Genomic DNA, 6,012 nt, shown 5'->3' on the forward strand with positions numbered 1-6,012 from the left:
CAGCCTGGCACAGCAGAGCACCCCGAGGGCAGCTGGGGGAGTCCCACGAGGTGCCAGCTCAGGTGCAGCTCCTTTCCAGAGGTGTCTCTGGACACACCAGAGGTCGGCCATGGTGCTGCACACCCCACCTGCTGCCCTCCAGAGACAGGCAGGGTGGTCACCAATGAAAATGCACGTGTGTTCCTGTTGAGGTGATCAATAATTTATGCCCATTTCTCCTAAGGTTCCTTCAGCAGTTTTGTGACAACAGAAAGGAAAAAACCTTGTCTCTTTTTTGCTTTTTCATTTCCTTCATCACCTCCTACACACTCAGTGCCCCAGTGCGGGAATTTAAAGCAAACAGTTTCCATGGAGACCCAGCCCGCCGTCCTCCCTCCCCTCCCATCCTCCCTTCCCTCGGCATCGCTGAGCCTTCATGCTCTCATGCTAAAAATATCCAAGATGGGATTTGATTTCCGCCGTAGCGATACAGTTTTATCAGAAAAATGGCAAATTTACAACACACCCCCTCCCCCTCTCGCAGCGTGGAGGAAGGCATGCTCTCTGCCAGGAACAGGGAATGAGTCTGTTATTAAAAAGAAAGAAGATACACTAGGGAAGCTGCAGTCGGTGCTGAGCCCTGGGTCCCGGGAGCAGCCTGATCTGCAGCAGGGAGCTGCCCACACTGCGCCCCTCTCCTTCTGCCCACCAGGGCAGGGGCTGGGCGTGCCATCCCTGCTCCTGGAGCATCCCAAGCACTGCCCTCCTCCCAGAGCATCCCAGGCACATCATCCCCCCTCCTGGCACATCCCATCTGCTCCAGCTGCAGCAGCAGCTCCATGCAGAAGGGCCCTGGTCCCGCCTGTCCTGCTGGGGAGGCCACAGGACACACAGACAGCACACCTGTCCCAGCACCTGTGCCAGGAGCACGTGGCCCCAGCGGACACAGGGTGATGCCCCTCAGCAGTGCAGCCACTCCATGGTGGCAGGGACACCCCTGGGCTCAAAGCCCTGGCAGAGGGTGCCCCCAGCCCCCAGGGGCTCTGCCTGCTGCCTGCTCTCCCAGTGGAGCATGCCTCCTTTGGGTAAGAAGTGAGAGGCAGGGCTGTGACCACACACAGCCATGGAATCATTTAGGTGGGAAAACCCTCTGAAATCGAATCCAACCATTCCCCCAGCACTGTCAAGGTCACCACTAACCCATGTCCCCAAGTGCCACATCCACACATCTGTTACATCCCTCTAGGGATGGTGACTCCCTCACTGCAGCCTGTGCCAGGGCTGCTCAGCCCTTTCAGGGAAGGAATTTTTCCTAATATCCAAACTAAACTTCCCTTGGTGCAACCAGAAGCCGTTCCCTCTGCTCCTGTCCCTGTTCCTGGAGCACAGCCCGACCCCCCCGGCTGTGCCCTCCTGGCAGGAGTTGTGCAGAGCCACAAGGGCCCCCCGGGCCTCCTTTGCTCCGGGCTGAGCCCCTTCCCCAGCTGCTCCTCATCAGACTTGTGCTCCAAGCCCTTCTCCAGCTCCGGTGCTCTCCCACAGCCACATCCAGCCCCAGGAGCTCTCCTGATGACACCGATTCCTTCCCCAGACAGAACTCTGCGTTTCTGGGGCAGCCCCTGCCCCCCTGCCCGCTCAGCTCTGTCCCCAGGGCTGGGGACAGGGGACAGGGGACAGGAGGGGTTTGGGCTCTGGGCTCTGGGTGCTCTGCTCTCCTCACTGTGTGTGTAAATCACTGGGCGCACAGCACCACACACAAAGCCTCCAACTGCAGATGATAATAAATTGGGAAGCACCATAAATAACAGCAAACCAGGCTGCCAAAGGAAGGATTTAGGTCATTCAAATCCCAGGCTATGAGTTGCCAAATGGAGTTTAATACTGATAAGTGTGGGGTAATAACTCACCACAACCACCTCCCTCATCCCCCATCAGAGCCCTCAGGGGAGTGGGGGCTGCAGGGCTTTGCCAGGGAGATGGAGAGGGGGCCCCTGGCCGGGGGCACAGCCAAGCCATGGCCCAATGGCCACTCCTGACTCTGCCTGCCCACGAGGGAGAAAGCAAGTGGGACAACCACGGGTCCCATTAACTGAGGACAAAACCTACATCTGAAACCATTCAGGGTGAAGAAAAGCAAAGAGGGAACGAAAAATTAGGAGGCTTATGGAGGCAATGTCTGGTAATGGGAGAGCCAGAGCACAAGTTCACCCCTAGATCCCCTGTGGAAGTCTCAGTGCATCCCACCCGCAGCAGATGGACTCTGAGCTCAGAAAGGGGTTTTGAGAAAGACACAAACATTAAAATTACAACTGACTAATGAAGGCCAATCCTCAGCCTCTCAAGGAGGACTCCCAGGTCTGACCCTCAGGGACAGGCTGTGGGTCTTGCTTTGCCCAGAAAATGGTGAGACTCTATATTTCACTGTTTAAAAGAGACCTCTTTGGTCCCTTTCTCTCTGCCTCTCTTAAAACAAACAAAAAAAGAGCTAGCAAAGTGTTTACTCTGAGAGGCACGCGCTGTCAGTGCTGAGGAACTCCTCTCCATGGCAGGGCTTTCTGTGCAGCTTGGTGGGAGCTGTGGACCTACCAATGCCCAGACCTGGACACTGCAAGGCACCCTGGAGGAACCAGGACCTTCTGTCGCCTCGGTCAGGTCAGGTTTAACCCAGCAGGGCTGCAGCAGAGCTGGACCCTCAGCTACTCACACCTGGGAAAGGACTGGGATAGGTAAAACAGGGAATTGCGCCACAGTGCAACACTCAGCCCCCAGCCCAGCAGAGCAGGAGGCTCATCCAAAGACTGGAATGCAACTCCCTTCCCTGCCCATGAAAGTGTCAGAGGGGAACTACAACCAGGGGGAGTTCAAGGCCCCTGAGGTATAGAAAGGGCAGGCTAAGGAGGAAGAGAGCCTGGGCAGGGCCATGGAGCTGAGGGGGACAAGGAACTGGCATCCAAGTCCCACCAGAGCAGGGCTGGGTACAACGTGCAGGGTGGTGTGGGCAGCCTGGGCCATCAATCCTGCCCCAAACTGAGTGGTCCACAGCAGGGGGGGTGAGGTGGGAGGGCAGAGGACAGCAGAGGTTAAACTGCAATCTAATGGCATACAAAATCACATGTGATTGATTGGCATTGATTATCCCCTGCCGAGGTGAATCACAGCCTGGGAAACAGAAATCAATTCCACTGCATTAAGCCCAGTAAGGGTCTGGAGCATCAGCAAAATGCCCTGAAACACCACAGCTTGCTGACACCACCACGTGAAGCACAGCATGGCACAGCATGGCATGGCATGGCATGGCACGGCATGGCATAGCACAACACCTGCCCAAGCCCTTCATCCCAGTCAGGCAGGGCAATGGGGAGCGAGGGATGGGCTTAGTGCAAAAGCGCCGTGCCTGAGGAGCTCCCGGCCTGGGCAGGCCCATCCCTCTGCCCATCCCAGTGCCCATCCCTCTGCCCACCCCTCTGCCCATCCCAGTGCCCATCCCAGTGCCCATCCCTCTGCCCACCCCTCTGCCCATCCCAGTGCCCATCCCAGTGCCCACCCCTCTGCCCATCCCAGTGCCCATCCCTCTGCCCACCCCTCGTGCTGTTTCCTGCAGGGATGGGGCCGGGCTCGTGGCTCACACGGGACCCCCAGCAGCTCGGGCAGGGCTGGACCCTGCTGAGCTCTGCCGTACAGCTCCTCACCACAACAACACGCTGCTGCAGAGCTACCAACAGCTGCTCCTCTTCCCCAAAATGGAATAGCACTCCTAGACTGAACAGCTAAAAATACTGGCACATTCCGAATTTCTCTGCCCCTGTTACAGCAAAGAGGAATTTCGTGCTACCCAACCTAGACGAAAGAAACTCCCATCTGGCAGCAGCCCTCGTGTCACTCAGCATCCCCCACCAAACCAAAGCACCCATTCCAGAATGCCAGCGCACAAGAGTGTGAATTTACATCACTCCACCATCCCGGCCAGGTGTAATTTACTGGAACTGCTGGAAAGGAGAGTTCAGGAGGCAATAACATCGTGGAAGGGCTCAGCACAGAGGCTCCCAGGGAGCTCTCACGGCCCCAGGTGCCCAGGGCCAGGACATGAAAGGAGTGGGGCAGGCGCTGCTCCAGAGCCCAATGCGCCAGCAGAGACCATGCAGTGGGTTGGGTCATGGACAGGAGCAGAACAATAAAACAGAAAGGAAAGGGAAGGGAAGGGCAGAGCCACAACTCAGCCCACCTGAGCAGGTGAACAGAGGGAAGCAGAGCAGCACAGCTGCCTTTGGCCCAGCTGCCCTGGCCCCTGCCCCAGCCGCACCCATGCCTGCCCACCAGTGCTGCTGGGTCCTGGGTATGCACACAACACAAAACTCTTCCATCTGCATCAAGATGCACAACTCATTAGCTCTTGGATTAATGGCAATTTTTAATTGTTCAGGCTATGAACACCTTATTAAGCTGTTACACATCACACCTGTGGTGGCAGAACAGCACGTAAATCAAGACAATTAGCCTGGGACCCAAGAATCTCTCTACCAGTGCAAATAACCCTGGCTTTGTGAGGAAAACCAACAGCTGCTCTAGGTGCCCCAGAACACCCTGCTGCCAGGAGACCCAAGCAGCCCCACCAGCCAGCCCCACACAGCCCAGCTCGGCTGGGTGGGAGAGGTTCTCAGGTGCTCCCTCAGGTAACAGCCCAGGCTGTGGCAGGACAGACCCTCTGCTCGTACACCTGAGATAACCACAAACCATGGTCTACAGAGCACGGCAACTTCTTTTAAGAAAGCACAGAATATTCTGACTTGGAAGGGATCTGCAAGGATCCTTGAGTCCATCACTCACGTGACTGCCCCATACGGACATTGGACTCACAATTGGCAATATCTGCATCATGCTCTAACCAACAGAGCTAACCTTAGGGGCTTAAAAGCAAACTGACTGAGAGCTGGGCAGTTACTGAAACCCACCGTTTCCTGAATTATTTTTTTCTCTGTTTACTATCCTTTTCTACATTATTCATCTTGCACGCACACTCGGGCACATCAGGGCAGCGCTCAGTGACTGCCTGGTGCTGCCAGGGCTGGGGTCAGGGACAGCACTGGGGCAGTGACCCAGGCTGGCAGCAGCCTGCCCCGCTGCACCCCTGCCCTGTGCTGGGCTGCCCCCACACTCACTGCCAGAGCACTCCAGGCAACTCCTCCCACTGCTCTGTCCCTTGGACCACGGCAGGATTTAGCTGCCATCCCTGTGCCAACAGGCTTAGCTGCACAGCAGACACAACCTCCTCAAAATGGCTGATTTGGGCTTAGGAATAGTGATGGAAAATCCAAGTCCATCTGCAAAATACACCCTTAAAATAATGAGACTTTGTAAAAAGCAGCTGAGCATTGATCAAGTCCTCCACCCTTTCCACATTAAAACCTTTAAAAACTCCAATGATTTCTGTCACAGGACTGTCTGGGCACTTCTCATGCTTGGGCATAAAGGCCTAAGCAACCCAAAAAGTGGCCTGGTTCCAAAATACCTTCTGAAAACCTATGATTTCCAGGGACATCACTGGTTGCTGAAAACCTGAACATCTGACAGAGGAAGATACTCACAGATGGTAACAATACTGAGCTCTTACTATTTACAAGATCGTTATGTGCAGCAGGAACGCAAGAGCTGCTTTTCCCAAAAGGTAACCTGTGCTGAGCAGCTCAGCACCAGCTCTGACCCTCAGCACAGCCTGTGTGCTGGGTGCTGCCTTGCAGAGGCAGGGACTCCCAGTGCACAGCCCTGCATCACACTGCTCTCACAGGCGAGGGCTCGGTGTGCAGACACTGGGATGGACGCTTTCCAGCACACTTCATGTGCCACGCAGTCTGTCTTTCTGGTCATCTTGCTGCAGCCATCTGTTAGCTGATCAGCAAAAACTATTGACTGTTGAAAAATTTTAATTAGAAGTACCCAAATGTCAGCTAAGTGAGTAAAATTCAGAAGCAGCAATCTCTGCTCTCATGTAGAGCAGCTATTTTCAGCTTACAACCCAGTTTTGTTACCATCTTGCTC

This window comes from Geospiza fortis, unplaced genomic scaffold (assembly GCF_000277835.1).
Source record: "Geospiza fortis unplaced genomic scaffold, GeoFor_1.0 scaffold55, whole genome shotgun sequence".
In the NCBI taxonomy this organism is placed as follows: domain Eukaryota; kingdom Metazoa; phylum Chordata; class Aves; order Passeriformes; family Thraupidae; genus Geospiza; species Geospiza fortis.